Source organism: Bufo bufo, chromosome 4 (assembly GCF_905171765.1).
Source record: "Bufo bufo chromosome 4, aBufBuf1.1, whole genome shotgun sequence".
NCBI classification, from domain to species: Eukaryota; Metazoa; Chordata; class Amphibia; order Anura; family Bufonidae; genus Bufo; species Bufo bufo.
In genome coordinates this window covers 2380877-2398331 of record NC_053392.1, presented here as the reverse complement: position 1 = coordinate 2398331, position 17455 = coordinate 2380877, and positions in this window count along the sequence as shown.

Below are 17455 nucleotides of genomic sequence, written 5' to 3'. Positions count from 1 at the left end.
TGTAGGGGCTGATAACGGTTTGATTGATATTATTTTGGGGTACATAAAACTTTTTGATAGCTTGGTATTTATTTAATTTTTTTCACAGCATTCACCGGAGGGGGCATCTCATGTGATATTTTTATAGAGCAGGTTGTTACGGACGCGGCAATACCTAATATGTCTATTATTTTTTTGTTTGTTAAGTTTTACACAGTGAAAGCCTTTTTGAACAGAATAAAATCTTGTTTTTGTGTTGCCATTTTCTGAGAGCCATATATATTATTATTTTTTGGGTGATTGTCCTAGGTAGAGGCTCATTTTTTGCAGGATGGGGTTTGATTGGTACCATTTTGGATTAAATACGCCTTTTTGTTCGCTTGGTATTACACTTTTTGTGAGGCAAGGTGACCAGAAAATGGCTGTTTTGGCACTGTTTTTATTTGTTGTTTTTTTTTTACTTGAAACTTTTTTTATTTTGTAAAAACGTTATTTATTTTTTACTTTTTTTTTTTTTTGTCCCACATCAGGACTTCAACTCTTGGGAGTCTGATCCCCTGTACAATGCATCACAATACTTCTGTATTGGCTGTAAGTGTATTACACAGTGTAATACAGGGGGCTGGGTGTTTCCACTGATGCCGGCGCGTACAGCAGGGGTCCGGCTATCAGTGACTGTCGGACCCCTGCCGCTGATCAGCACGCCGTACATGTGTCCTACAGGTTAAGGCACTTTAATAACTGAAATAGTAAATATACTACAACTAACACTGTAAAAATCTGCGTTGCAAATGAGGTCAACTGGATATCCATGCCCCAGTGCTACTAACCAGTTGGCTGGATTTAACTCTTGGCTCTCAGCATGTCTTTCTCCACTGTTTCTGCATTTTCTCCAAAATCTGGGGATCAACCTTGACTTGCATGTTACCCTTATAATCTCTGAAATGACAATATTTGGGGCCAAAAGCTTGACGGATACCCCTTTCTGTTGCTGCAGGGTCGTCTAGCACTATGGTGTGCGGGTTGGTGGTGACAAGTATGATTTGTCTTTGGATGTTATTAGTTTGGTTTATCAGTCAAAAAATGTGATCAGTGGTATCATCAAAGAGGTCACCAAACTCAACTAATATGTCCCACATCTGCATAGTCATAGGTTAATCGAACAAGACACTAAAGAATTGCATTCATCTGACTGAGGTGGGTCTTACCGTCAGGTCGTGTCCTATTATCCGCTCCCATCATAAATCATCCCTCAGTCCCAAAAGGAATCCATTTACAGTGCATTGCAAAAGTATTCACCCCCTCCTTGACTTTTTTCGTATTTTGTTACATTACAGCTTTAAGTGCAATGTTTTGTTAATCTGAATTCTATGTGATGGATCAGAACACAATAGTCTAAGTCGGTGAAGGGAAATGAGAAAAATATATAAATAAAACTATTGTTTAGAAATAGAAATCAGAAAATTGTCATGAGCGTATGTATTCACCCTCTTTGTTAGGAAGCCCATAAAAAGCTCTGGTGCAACCAATTACCTTCAGAAGTCACATAATTAGTGACATGATGTCACCTGTCTGCAATCTGTCATTACATATACACACCAGAGGCTGCAACACGTAAGCAAGAGGCATCACTAACCAAACACTGCCATGAAGACCGAGGAACTCTCCAAACAAGTAAGGGACAATGTTGTGGAGAAGTACAAAGGTTAGGTTATAAAAAAAAATCCAGATCTTTGATGATCCCCAGGAGCACCATCAAATCTATCATAACCAAATGGAAAGAACATGGCACAACAGCAAACCTGCCAAGAGACGGCCGCCCACCAAAACTGACGGACCGGGCAAGGAGGGCATTAATCAGAGAGGCAGCACAGAGACCTGATGTAACCCTGGAGGAGCTGCAGAGTTCCACAGCAGAGACTGGAGGATCTGTACAGAGGACGACAATAAGCCGTACACTCCATAGAGTTGGGCTTTATGGCAGAGCGGCCAGAAGAAGCCATTACTGTCAGCTAAAGACAAAAAGGCACGTTGTGAGTTTGTGAAAAGGCCTGTGGGAGACCCCAAGATGTATGGAGGAAGGGGCCCTGGTCTGAGGAGACTAAAACTGAACTTTTCAGCCATCAATGAAAACGCTATGTTTGTAGCAAACCCAACACATCACAGATCACCATCCCCACAGTGAGACATGGTGGTGGCAGCATCATACTGGGGGGACTGGGAAACTGGTCAGAGTTGAGGGAAAGATTGATGGAGCTAAATACAGGGATATTCCTCAGCAGAACCTGCCCCACTCTGTGCGTGATCTGAGGCTAGGACGGAGGCTCACCTTCCAGCAGGACAATGACCCCAAACACACGGCTAAAGCAGCACTTGAGGGGTTTAAGTGGAAACATGGAAATGTGTTGGAACGGCCGAGTCACAGCCCAGATCTCAATCCAATAGAAAATCTGTGGTCAGACGTAAAGATTGCTGTTCACAAGCGCAAACATCCGACCTGAAGGAGCCGGAGCAGTTCTGCAAGGAGGAATGGGCAACAATCCCAGCGGTCAGATGTGGCGACTGCTCATAGAGACTTATCCAAAGAGACTTGGAGCTGTGATTGCCGCAAAAGGCGGCTCTACAAAGGGTGAATAGTTCTGCACATTGACTTTTCCCCCCTCACCCACGACAGCACTATGAGAGAGAGGATCCGCCCCAAAGACAGGAAACCTGAAGTACAAAAGGCAGAGACTCCCCTTTAACTTTAGTATGGTTTCCTGTCTTTGGAGGGGAAGCCTATGGTACATCCTTCTCTCCCTGTGGCTGCCCTTCGTTCCCTGCGGTCCCTGTCCTTAGGTCGTGGCACAGTGGTGCGCGGGGGGTCTGACAGAGGCACGATGGCTGGAGGCTCCTGAGCGCTTATGGGCATGATGCTTCAGTGCTATTGGCAAGCACTAGTAAACATTGTGCGTGCGGCAAGACGAAAATTTGAAAGTCCGGGGGGAGGAGGTTCTGCTCCGCTCTGTGGAAGGAAGTTACAGTATCCAGAAAAAGGCCTATAGTGCACGTATGTGTAGTGACGCATCATGTGCTGAGGGGAGGTGCTAAAAATGCACAGGAACCCGAAAGTGAGCTGTCGGCGTGGGTTTTACCGGCTTACTGTTGAAATCGGGAGCAGTATTCTCAGACGGCCACTATGGAGGAAGAAAAGAGGGACGCAATTGAAGATCCAGTGTCCAAACCAGCCTTGGTACCTATTGAAGGGGTGAGAGGCTTACGGCCATATATATTTATTTTTATCCTCATGACTTGTGTGTATATATACAGTGGATATAAAAAGTCTACACACCCCTGTTAAAATGTCAGGTTTCTGTGATGTAAAAAAATTAGACAAAGATAAATAATTACAGAACTTTTTCCACCTTTTAATGTGACCTATAAACTGTACAACTCAATGGAAAAACAAACTGAAATCTTTTAGGTGGAGGGAAGAAAAAATATTAAAATAAAATAATATGGTTGCATAAGTGTGCACACCCTTAAACTAATACTTTGTTGAAGCACCTTTTGATTTGATTACAGCACTCAGTCTTTTTGGGTCTGAGTCTATCAGCATGGCACATTTGGACTTGGCAAGACTTGCCCACTCTTCTTTGCAAAAACACTCCAAATCTGTCAGATTGCGAGGGCATCTCCTGGGCACAGCCCTCTTCAGATCACCCCACAGATTGCAAGGGCATCTCCTGGGCACAGCCCTCTTCAGATCACCCCACAGATTGCGAGGGCATCTCCTGGGCACAGCCCTCTTCAGATCACCCCACAGATTGTAAATCGGATTCAGGTCTGGGCTCTGGCTGGGCCATTGCAAAACTTTAATCTTCTGATGAAGCCATTCCTTTGTTGATTCGGATGTATGCTTTGGGTCGTTGTCATGCTGAAAGATGAAGTTCATCTTCATGTTCAACTTTCTAGCAGAAGCCTGAAGGTTTTGTGCCAATATTGACTGGTATTTGGAACTGTTCAGAATTCCCTCTATCTAAACTAAGGCCCCAGTTCCAGCTGAAGAAGAACAGCCCCTTGGCATGATGCTGCCACCACCATGCTTCACTGTGGGGATGGGGTTCTTCTGGTGATCTGCAGTGTTATTTTTGCGCCAAACATATCTTTTGAAATTATGGCCAAAAAGTTCCACCTTGGTTTCATCAGACCATAACCCCTTTTCCCACATGCTTTTGGGAGACTTCAGATGTGTTTTTGCAAAATGTAGCCTGGCTTGGATGTTTTCCTTGGTAAGAAAAGGCTTTCGTCTTGCCCCTCTACCCCATAGCCCAGACATATGAAGAATACGGGAGGTTGTTGTCACATGTACCACACAGCCAGGACTTGCCAGATATACTTGGAAATTATTTTGTCCCCTTCTCCTGACTGATACCTTCTACCAATGAGATCCCTCTGATGCTTTGGAATCTCTCTGTGGACCATGGCTTCTGCTGTGGGATGCGACTAAGAACATTTCAGGATAGACCAACTAGAGCAGCTGAGCTCTATTTGGGGTTAATCAGAGGCCCTTTACATGATGGCCGGGGTATGCTGACTCCTATCTAACAGGATTCTGAATAGGATTGCTTAATTCTAAACACAGCTACATCCCCAGTTATCAGAGGGTGTGCAAACTTATGCAACCACATTATTTTAGTTTTATATTTTTTCTTCCCTCCACCTAAAAGATTTCAGTTTGTTTTTCAATTGAGTTGTACAGTTTATAGGTCACATTAAAGGGGGAAAAGTTCACAGAAACCTGACTTTTTAACAGGGGTGTGTAGACTTTTTATACCCACTGTGTATATATATATATATATATATATATATATATATATATATATATAAATATAATTTATTTTTATTTTTTTCAGGGGAAGCCTAGGAAAGTTTTGGCTAAAAGGCGTCATAAAGAGTGTGCTATATGTACATGTGCCTTGGCTTCTGACTATAAAAAAAAAAGTTATGTAAGCCTTGCATTGATAAAACTGTGGCAAAGGAATCGCCATCATTTTATAAATCCCTACAGTCTTTGGTGAGATCTGAAATAAACTCGTCTTTGGCTTCAAGGAAGTTCAGCGCATCTAATGAACAGAAGCCTAGGAAAAAGCAGACGATGTGTAATGTGGTTTCATCAGATTCAGAAGAGGGGGAAGATTTCCATTTCTTGGAGAATCCTTTTTTGGATGCCTCATCTTGCCCTTCTGAAAATGAAATAGAAAAACCATTTTTTCCGATTGAGGATACAGATAAATTATTACAAGCAGTTAAATCCACTATGGGGATAGGAGATGCTAAGGAGCCGAAATCTGTGCAGGACATAATGTTTGGTGGTCTTGAGACTAAATATATCAGATCCTTTCTGGTGCATAAAAATGTATCGGCATTAATTAAAGAAGAATGGCGAAGGCCTAACAAAAAGGGTCTAGATTTCAAAAAATTTAAAAAGGAAGTATCCCTTTTCTGAGGAGGCAGTGGCTACCTGGAATAAAGCTCCCAAAATAGATGTTGCTATCTCCAAAGTAGTGAAAAAGTCATCCCTACCTTTTGAAGACATGGGGTCATTAAAAGAACCCTTGGATAAAAAAGCAGAGGGGTTTTTAAAGGAAGCTTGGGAAGCTTCAACTTCTAGCTTTAGGCCTTCTATTGCCTCAACCTGTACTGCTTGATCACTAATAAGTTGGTTATTGGAGCTAGAAGACCAATTGAAAAATAAATGCCCCAGGGAAGAAATATTAGCGGGCCTTCCAACCATTAAGAAAGCAGTAGATTTCTTTGCGGATGCATCAGCAGATGCGATAAAGTTAGCTGCTCGTTCTTTTGGTTTAACTAATTCAGCGCGCAGAGCCCTATGGTTAAAAAATTGGAGCGGAGACCTTCAATCTAAGAAGAGACTTTGTGCGGTGCCCTGTGAAGGGGAATACTTGTTTGGGTCAACCCTGGATGAGTTGTTGGAAAAAGCAGCAGACAAGAAGAAGAAGTTTCCGGTGCAAGGTGTCTTTTCTTCAAGAGGAAGATTGAGTCGCCCCTTTCGCAACAATAGAGAGGAAGAAAAAGCAGACATGGGCTATAGATTTAGGTCCCAGAGAAAAGGGCAAAGAGGCTTCTTCTTTGACAGATCTGTAAGAGATGATAAAAAACCAGGTCTGCAATGACGCCAGATGCCATGTGGGAGGGAGACTAAAAAATTTTCTTCCTGCATGGGCATTAATTTACAGGAGTCCCTGGATTTTAGACACATTAGGTCAGGGCCTGAAACTGGAGTTTCGCTCCCTGCCCCCTTCGAGATTCATGGTAACAAAATCATCACAAGTAGAAGAAAATGCTATAATATCAGAAGTTCTATCCCTGAGAGAAAAAAACGTTTTGGTACCAGTGCCAAGCGGTTAGGAGAGAGAGGGTTTCTACTCTGCTTTTTTTAGTCAGAAAACCCAATGGTTCCTTCAGAACCATCATAAATATCAAATTTAATAAATTCTTACTGCTAAAAAAAATTCAGGATGGAAACTATAAAGTCAGTAATAAATCTGTTTACAGGGTGCTTCATGGTTGTACTGGACTTAAAAGACGCTTACTTTCATGTTCCTATTTGTCAAGAACATCAACAATATTTAAGGGTAGCACTGGAGATAAAAGGAGTCATCAATCACATGCAGTTCCAGGCCCTTTCCTTTCGGGCTATCAATGGCGTCTAGAGAATTTACCAAGATAGTGGCAGAGATGTCTGCTCACATTCGAGAGAAAGACATACTATTTATTCCATACCTGGACGATTTTCTGGTTGTAGCAGAGGCCAAGGATGCCTGCAGCAGAGCGGTTCAGGAAGTGATCCAGATCCTGGAGGACTTGGGATGGATATTGAACAAGATAAAATTGAAGCCGAACCCTCTGCAGTGCCAGCAATTCCTAGGTCTGATCCTAGATTCCAGAAAGCAGATATGTTTGTTGCCAGAGGACAAAATCTTGAACATAGGGAAAAAGATACGGACTTTGATCAATCATCCAAAAATTTCCTTGCGAAAAGGTATGTCGATCCTGGGAAGCCTAACTTCGTGTATTCCAGTGGTCATGTGGGCCCAGTTTCACTCAAGAGATCTTCAGTGGGAAATATTAACAGCTTGGCAAAAAGAGAGGCAACCCTTAGAATTAAAGATAGAGGTTTCAGCCCAGACCTTACTCAAACTGGAGTGGTGGTTAAATATAGACAATGGATAAGGAACAACTTAGTATGCCTAACGACCGACGCAAGCCCTTGGGGCTGGGGCGGCCACTTTCAAGATCTATCTTTTCAGGGGCTATGGAAAGGAAGCCTGAAGTTGGCATCCTCCAATATGAAACAGTTGATGGCGGTAAAGTTTGCGATTCTAAAAGTACTTCCATTAATTATAGGCAGGGACTTGAGGATAATGTCAGACAACAGAACTGTGGTATCCTATATAAACAAACGGGGGTACCAGAAGACAAAGTCTGATGTCAATGCTCAGCTCAATTATTAAGATAGTGGAACAGTACTGCAAGTCAATCTCAGCAGTCCACATAAAGGAAAAGGAGAATTTCCAGGCAGATTTTTGGAAGCGTCATATAATTTCCCAGGGGGAATGGAGTCTGGATCCAAAAAGTTTTGGACAGATAGTAGACAGCTGGGGTTTTCCATGCATAGATCTCTTTGCTTCAGTCCAGAACAGGAAGGTAGAAAAAAAATTCTCCCTGTCCCCGGAGGGATCCCCGTGTCTGTGGTCTAGATGCTTTTCTCCACAGGTGGAATTTTCCACTAGCTTGTGCCTTTCCTCCCTTTCCATTGATTCCTCGAGTTCTGAAAAAGATAAGGGAAGATCAGGCGAGGATAATCTTAATAGCTCCATTTTGGCCCAAGAGGCCATGGTTCACTTGGCTGAGAAAACTGTCGGTGACGGATCCATGGGTTCTCCCTGCAACCCGGGGCCTTCTTTCTCAGGGGCCAGTGTTTCACCCTCAGGTAGACAGCCTTCACCTGACGGCATGGAACTTGAAAGGCAGCTTTTAGCTAAAAGATGGTGTTTTTTTTTATGAATTGATAAATACCCTGTTGAAAAGTAGGAAAAAAGTCTCTATATATACTATAACTTGAAAAAATTCTTGTCCTTTGCAGGGTTACAATTTAGAGACCTTCCAGGTCCGGCTCCAGGTAATAAAATTCTAGAATTTCTTCAGAAGGGATTGGAGATAGGATTATCCCCCAATTCCTTAAAGGTACAGGTTTCACACTCTAGGCCCTCTTTAATGAACAGATTGCAACAAATGCTTGGGTCATACGTTTCTTTAAATCTGTCTCCAAATCAGCTCTGACTGTGTCCCCAAGGGTAGCCTCTTGTAACTTAAATATACAGTCAGGTCCATAAATATTGGGACATCAACACAATTGTAAATTTTTTGGCTCTATACACCACCACAATGGATTTGAAATGAAACAAACACGATGTGCTTTACCTGCAGACTGTCAGCTTTAATTTGAGGGCATTTACATCCAAATCAGGTGAACGGTGCAGGAATTACAATAGTTTGCATATGTGCCTCCCACTTGTTAAGGGAGCAAAAGTAATGGGACAATTGTCTTCTCAGCTGTTCCATGGCCAGGTGTGTGTTATTCCCTCATTATCCCAATTACAATGAGCAGATAAAAGGTCCAGAGGTCATTTCCAGTCTGCGATTTGTATTTGGAATCTCTTCCTGTCAACTCTCAAAATGAGATCCAAAGAGCTGTCACTGTCAGTGAAGCAAGCCATCATTAGGCTGAAAAAACACAACAAACCCATCAGAGAGATAGCAAAAACATTAGGTGCGGCCAAAACAACTGTTTGGAGCATTCTTAATAAGAAGGAACGCACCGGTGAGCTCAGCAACAGCAAAATTCCTGGAAGACCACGGAAATCAACTGTGGTGGATGACCGAAGAGTTCTTTCCTTGGTGAGGAAAACACCCTTCACAACAGTTGGCCAGATCAAGAACACTCTCCGGGAGGTAGGTGTATGTGTGTCAAAGTCAACAATCAAGAGAAGACTTCACCAGAGTGAATACAGAGGGTTCACCACAAGATGGAAACCATTGGTGAGCCTCAAAAACAGGAAGGCCTGATTAGAGTTTGCCAAACAACATCTAAAAAAACCTTCACAGTTCTGGAACAACATCCTATGGACAGATGAGACCAAGATCAACTTGTACCAGAGTGATGGGAAGAGAAGAGTATGGAGAAGGAAAGGAACTGCTCATGGTCCTAAGCATACCACCTCATCAGTGAAGCATGGTGGTGGTAGTGTCATGGCGTGGACATGTATGGCTGCCAATGGAACAGCTTCTCTTGTATTTATTGATGATGTGACTGCAGACAAAAGCAGCAGGAGGAATTCTGAAGTGTTTCGGGCAATATTATCTGCTCCTATTCAGCCAAATTCTTCAGAACTCATTGGACGGTGCTTCACAGTGCAGATGGACAATGACCCAAAGCATACTGCAAAAGCAACCAAAGAGTTTTTTAAGCGAAAGAAGTGGAATGTTCTGTAATGGCCAAGTCAAATACTTTTGCAAGGCACTTTTGTATGTGAAATGACCGCAAACTATATAAATATCTGGGGGTAATTCATACCAATGACTGATCAGCTGCAGTGAAGCTTCATCGGTGATCTCTCCCACTGGGCTGTGGTGCTACAAGCATGAGTAGTGACTGATCTCCTGGGTCTTCTCCTGGTTCATAAGGGCCCCCGTCTTGTTACATAGATTAATATCTCCTGAGCAAAACAAAATATTCTACAACCACTGGAGACCATGGAAGGTCCTCTGCAAACATCTATACTGGACTGCTGCACTATCTCCACAGCGAGGGGCACGAGGAAAGCGAACATTCACTGGAAGCTCTATGCCCCCCACTCTGACTCTAGAGATGGTCACTCTCTTCCACATCTTCATACTGCGGAAACTTCTTGTTAGCTCTCTGTGTTAAATTAGCTTTCCACCACGAAGGGTAGGTCCAGCCTGCCAGAGGAGAGGACACACTGGTATTCATGCACCAATTACTGGGCTTAAAGGGAAATCCAGTACACAAGGTGGAGAACAGTCCTTTTCCCCCCAGTGAAGCTTTCCATCACATTATACACTGCTCATTTCCCTGGTTACGACCACCCTGTAATCCAGCAGAGGTGGTCGTGCTTGCACGCTATAGGAAAAAGCACAGGCTTCTCTGGCTAGAACTGTGGGCGCTCACATAGACTGGTGCTTTTTCCTATACTGTCCAAGCACGATCACCGCTGCTGTATTACAGGGCGGTCATAACCATTGAAACGAGCAGTGTATAATGTGATGGAAAAATGAATCAAGCCAGCAAAGAAGGCAATATGGAGACTAACAATACACTAGGAAGGGCTGTATTCCACCAGCAGATTATCTGACAGACTTTCTGTCCAATCATTGGCCAATTACACACAGATCTTTTGTGTGATTGGACAGATATTAGTCAGATAATCTGTGGTGTAATACAGCCCGTAATGCCTTGTATTCACTTTGTCTATGTGATAAATGCCATTTACTAAAGTGAGAGAACCCCTGTAACTGTTCTCAGTAATTGTGACCACAGTGTTAGCTTACTGCCCATAGAGGATCTGGAACTTGATGAAGATCTTCCCCAAGGAATGTGCAGGCAGTAATGGGGGTAGGGGCAGTCAATGATGGCTTCACCCCATCTCAAAGCATTGAGAATATTTGCACCTGAGAAGTTGATGGGGCAAGCATCAGACACTAGCAATCTGGAAGCCAGGTCTCGAGTATTGTGAATTTTTAACCTGGTTGGTTGGGTTTCAGGGTTGTTACTCGTTCTTCCTAAATCTTTAGTGCACTAGAACTCTGTGGGTACAGAGGGGACTTGGCGCCAACTTCACCATAGAAGATGTACACATGCGTCTTCCCATCGATTTATCTCTTTGCAGACTCCTAGCTCACCTTCCTGAGACACTTTAAGCCACTACTTTGCTTGGTCAGTCAATTGGTTGCAAATGCTTTCTCTCTTAAAATCTGACCACTTCTTCTCTCTGTCCAAACACCCAGTCTCTTTGACATACCAACCCTCCTAAACATTTTCTCAAAATCCTTGATGGGCCACCCACAACTCCTGGAGACCTGGTCTCCAGCTGCCCCTGGGACCATGGCTTTGTCCATTACCTATAGTGACACCTTTTCCAGCTAAGTCCCTGACTAACCAACTGCATCCCCACCTCAGTTACTGGAGTTATCGAGTACCCAGTCTCTGTTTTTATAGCCTAGCTCTCTAGCTGGGTGACTGTCCTTTCCTCATGTTTCTCAATATCCAGAATACCAGGAAAACAGCAAACAGAACCCATTAAAGACCAGCGCAGACCCCTCTGTACAGTAGCCCACTTCCTGAGTGAAAAACAAATAGCGTAATTTCCCCAGTAACACACACAGACAAAAGGGTTCATTGACAGTCTTACCCCCAAATCTGCACAGGGATAAGCAATCATGGAAATAGCATAAGACTCAAACCACTTTGAGAAGTGAGTTTCCATTTGTAGGTGCCCCCGATCACCAGCAGTAGATCTGAGTAATCGATGCCTCACGGGCTTACAATACTACAACCTTCTTTCGTCTGGTGTTCGGCAGAGATACAGAGTTTACCGAGACAAGAAACTTGACACAAAGAGTTACATATGGGTCCAAGCTCAATATCTTCTCTGTCCAAACAACTCGTGACCTGTTTATTTTATGAAAACCTGCAGAAAGTATCCAGTCTTCATTCTACACATCATAGTGCAGCAGAAGTTTGGCATTCCTCATAAAAACCTCAGTTAATTTACCATGCACCTAATTTAGCTACATATGAATATTTTTGTGATGTGTCAATACTTTAATTGCGTGAATAAGCCAGAGGTCAGCCCCTTATATGCCCCTTATAATATGCTTATCTGCTACCTATTAGCCCCCTCTACTAGAGACTGGCATATTCTGGACTAATCTACTCTTGCAGGAGATGTATGAGACACGGTAAGTTTTCCTGGTACATCAGGGACCCTCTTTCTATCACAGTTGTAAGCTCTTGTGAGCCAGTTCCTCGCTCCGCTCCTCACTGTTCTTATGTCTCCACAGATGGATTCAGGAGGAGAAATCACCAAGAGAGATGTCCCCGTCCTCTGTATTCCCAGGACTGTCCAGAAGAGAAGCTCCGAGAGAACCATCAGGTAGATGGAGATGAAGTCTCCCCAGAATCTGTCCAGAAAGGGATTGAACCAAAGACCATTTTAAATTTTTTTTATTTTTTTTTAGGCTGAAAATCTGATGGATATTAAGGTTGTGGTTATTGATGAATCGGAAGAGGAGAAAAATTTATGGGGCGATCAACAGTGTAAGGAGGAGAGCTGTCATGGGTCACCTGGATACTACTCCCATCATCTCATCATCACATGTAATCAATCTATTCTGTCCCTGTTTGTTTCCTACAGATGGACTCATAGAAGGAAATCCCCCCGAGAGATGTCTCCGTCCTCTGTATTCCCAGGACTGTCCAGAGGAGAAGCTCCCAGAGAACCATCAGGTAGATGGAGCTGAGCCCTATACACATCTATATAGGGGGGTCCTGCAGTCATAGAGGGGTCATAGATGGTGGGGGTCTCTTATGTGGATCTGTTAGATTTCCCACCTGTCTGCTGTATTGTCCTGAATTGTTACAGATGACAAATCAGGGAATAGATCTGACTATTGTTAAAGTGGAGGATGAAGAAGAGCGGATCATGGGCGATCCCCCGTGTAAGAGTGAGGTGGAGGAGGACATTCCAGGAGATGTGATCACAGGTATGGAATAATTAATAAAGGAAGTGGATTGGGAGGTTCCTTAAGGTGAGGCTCCACCTATGTGTATGTGAACTCCTGTAGGGAAGGCTGTCACCTACAAAAAACACAATTTCTACATTTTTAGGCAATGACCCCCAAAAAATCATTATAAAACCTGCATATACTTGGTATTCCCCGAATCACAACAAACCAGGTTATTATATTCATGTTAAATTATGTAAAAAAAAAAAAATCATCCCACAAAAAAACAAGGTCTATAAATTAATGTAGTGGGGGTGGGGTTGCTTTAGCTGCTAATATTTATGGATAAGTAGCAGCTAGAGATATGGGCCTGGTCTCGTTTGAAAGCTAGCAGTCCAAGCTTCCATAAAATACCAGAATCGCAGAATTAGCACAACATCAGCAGGAGATATCACAGTTAGAAATCAAGTCGGGAATAAACACGGTAAAATCTGCGTTTACTTTCCGCTGTATTCACTGCCGTCCCGATTTCTGGTATTGTTTGAAAGCTTGAAATGCCAGCAAAGCCCATATCTCTAGCTGCTACCAGTCCAGAGATATGATCAGCTAAAGCAGTCCTCCCCCTGCTGCAGGAGCACTCTGGCACAACTGTTAGGAGGTTAAGACCAAAATACTTTGTAATATATCTTATTACAGAAGTATGTCTTTCTTCCCCATAACAATCACTTCTTCCTGACCCTGGCATTCACCCTCAGTTCACGATAAGTATGAGTGGTCAACGAATTGTTCTCACAATTGCCAAACAAAAGAAGGTCTAGGAATGGAATGGTGGAGGCATCATGATGTAAAGTAAATTTTAGACCACATGTATTATCATTGAGGAAATCTCCCAGGAGAGGCACAGCCGCCACACCACCCGACCAAACAAACAGCAGGTCGTCGATATAGTGAACGTACCACTCCAAGGAGGCCCCCCAAGGGTTTGAATGTGAAAAAAAAGATGATGGTGCTCCCACCAAGCCATATAGATGTTGGCAAGAGAAGGGGAGAATCTTGCTCCCATGGAAACTCCTGTGAGTTGGAGAAAAAAGCAGTGATCAAACATAAAGAAATTATGTTGCAGCAGAAACATAACTACTTGACAAATGAAGTCCTGAAAAGCAGGGGAGAAATCTGCATAAATTCAGAGGAACCATTGCAATGAAACAATGGCTAGATCGTGAGGAATGACAGTATACAGTGAGGTGACGTCAGCCGTGATCCAGGCATAGTCCAGCTTCCAATGATAATCATGAAAGGCTTGGAGAACTGCCCTCGTATCTTTTAGGAAGCCAGGAATGCACTGGACCAACAAACTGTAAAATACTGTCTACCCAAGCTGATAATCTCTCTGAAAATCCAAAATCTGCATTTACTTTCACTTTCAGCTGTATTCACTGCCGTCCCGATTTCTGGTATTGTTTGAAAGCTTGAAATGCCAGCAAAGCCCATATCTCTAGCTGCTACCAGTCCAGAGATTTAATCAGCTAAAGCAGTCCTCCTCCTGCTGCGGGAGCACTCTGGCACAACTGTTAGGAGGTTAAGACCAAAATACTTTGTAATATATCTTATTACAGAAGTATGTCTTTCTTCCCCATAACAGTCACTTATTCCTCTCTTCCTGACCCTGGCATTCACCCTCAGTTCACAGTTAAGTTCTTTAACGAGAGATGAGACCTACTATTGTCTCCTTCTCTCTATTGGGAGAGAGGGGGGGCAGTTGCTGAAGGCAGAGAGAGAAATAGACACACCTACGCTGATGCTTACTTAAGGAACTTTAAGCCAGTGCCGGATTCACTGCTACAGTGCTCAGTACCTCTGCAATTTGTCCATCATGTTGCTTCTGAGGGTGTTCTACAGAGGTTTTGGGAGCAGATCTCATCTGTGTGCTGTGTATGGGAGACCTTATAGCAGCTAGTCTCCCCCCACTAGATCAGGGACAACTAAGTATTAGATATAGCCCTGCAGAGTGGAGAAATGTAGAATAGAAGTTCTATATTTGCCAGTACACACACAACAGGCTTTTGGCCTCATGTCAGCAGCAATATATACAATCTTGTGGTCCAAAATGCATGTTGGGTCTTTTCAAATGGACCTTGTGGAGTGGGAGAACAAACAGGGCTCCCTGAATCAGACCAATATGTTGCTTCTCTAGTGGATAGATCTCAAGCATCTCATAGTCCTCACTACCGATAATGGACTGGAAAATGGTCAGACAATGGAATGCTCAAGCTACAACTCTCACTCTTTTCAGCCAATTCCACGGGAGTGTTCAATCCTGAAGTGTTTTCTCAACTAGTGGCGAGATGGAGCTACCAGAGAGACCTTATGGTAATGATATTCAATGCCATAGTCAGGACATTTTGCTTAATCATTATGTCATACCATATGCCCTAGATCTGTGATGGCTAACCTTTGGCACTCCAGCTGTGGTAAAACTACTATTCCCAAGATGCCCCCTTGCTTGGCTGTTCTCAGAACTCGATAGAAATGAATGGAGCATGCTGGGAGTCGTAGTTTCACCACAGCTGGAGTGCCGGAGGTTAGCCATCAGTGCCCTAGATGCCTTCTCCATCACATGGAATTTCTGGTTGGCTTGTGTTTCCTACTATATTGCTGGACTAGAATGTCTTGATGAAGATCAGAGATGACCAGGTCTCTGTCATAACATTCAAGATGAACATTGTTTTCCTACTCTTAAGCATAAATTGGAGATCTTTTTGGATGCTCTTGCTCAGCCAGACCTGGTGTCCCAGAAGGCCTTGTCCGCCAAGGAGCCTCATCTGTCCTTCCATGAGGATAAGGTGGAGTTGCCTTTATTCAAGCAAAAATATAAATTCTACACCAATATTAACCAGGAGATAGTCCTGTTAGCCTTCAGCCAAACCTTCCTCAGAAATGAAAAGGTACTTGCAGACACTGGGCATGGAAGGGTGGCTGAAGATTTACCTGTTTCAGATAAAGGGCTTCCAGTGGACAGACCATCTATTTGTGAGAGCCCCTAAACTTACCATAGGTAGGTATCTAAAGCTGGTGTGACAAACATTTCTCCAATCACTGGCTGACTAAATCATGGTGAATTATGATCTCCTGTCCAGGGATTAAATGATACTGTGAGGAGGAACTTTGGTCCTATTTCTATTTGTGTTTCAGTTCATTAGAGTTTCTGGGATTCCTTGGGTGCACATCCCTTGTTGTGCCACATGATCTCCATAAGGATTAGGTCATTCCTCTGCCCTGGCCATTCCAGAAGACAAAGCTTCTTTTCTCTATTCTTCGTATGAGCACTTCATTGTGTGGTCAAGCTTGATACATCACTGAACGTCTCTTATCAGCTTGAAGTGATGAATGCTGCGCTCACATTCTCCTGTAAAATATTTTCATACACGTGAGAATTCATTATTTCCTCAATAAGCGCAAGGCGTCCAGGCTCTACAGCAGCACACCAGCCCAAACCATGATCTCCTCACCACCATGCCTCAGATGAGGTTTGGTCTTGGTGGGCAGTGCCATGTGTGTTTGTGCTAAACAGAACAGCCTGAAATGGATCCAACAAAGTACTGGAAGCCTTTATTACACCCACCCTCACTGTCCTCTCCATGACTCCGGCCTGAGATGTGCTGTGTCTCATGTCATTACCATGTTACATGTAGACTGCGGCCATTACACAGTACAGAGCTCACTGTCCTCTCCATGACTCCGGCCTGAGATGTGCCGTGTCTCATGTTATTACCATGTTACATGTAGACTGCGGCCATTACACAGTACAGAGCTCACTGTCCTCTCCATGACTCCGGCCTGAGATGTGCCGTGTCTCATGTTATTACCATGTTACATGTAGACTGCGGCCATTACACAGTACAGAGCTCACTGTCCTCTCCATGACTCCGGCCTGAGATGTGCTGTGTCTCATGTAATTACCATGTTACATGTAGACTGCGGCCATTACACTGTACAGAGCTCACTGTCCTCTCCATGACTCCGGCCTGACATGTGCCGTGTCTCATGTTATTACCATGTTACATGTAGACTGCGGCCATTACACAGTACAGAGCTCACTGTCCTCTCCATGACTCCGGCCTGAGATGTGCTGTGTCTCATGTAATTACCATGTTACATGTAGACTGCGGCCATTACACTGTACAGAGCTCACTGTCCTCTCCATGACTCCGGCCTGAGATGTGCCGTGTCTCATGTTATTACCATGTTACATGTAGACTGCGGCCATTACACAGTACAGAGCTCACTGTCCTCTCCATGACTCCGGCCTGAGATGTGCTGTGTCTCATGTAATTACCATGTTACATGTAGACTGCGGCCATTACACTGTACAGAGATCACTGTCCTCTCCATGACTCCGGCCTGAGATGTGCCGTGTCTCATGTCATTACCGTGTTACATGTAGACTGCGGCCATTACACAGTACAGAGCTCACTGTCCTCTCCATGACTCCGGCCTGAGATGTGCTGTGTCTCATGTCATTACCCTGTTACATGTAGACTGCGGCCATTACACAGTACAGAGCTCACTGTCCTCTCCATGACTCCGGCCTGAGATGTGCTGTGTCTCATGTAATTACCATGTTACATGTAGACTGCGGCCATTACACTGTACAGAGCTCACTGTC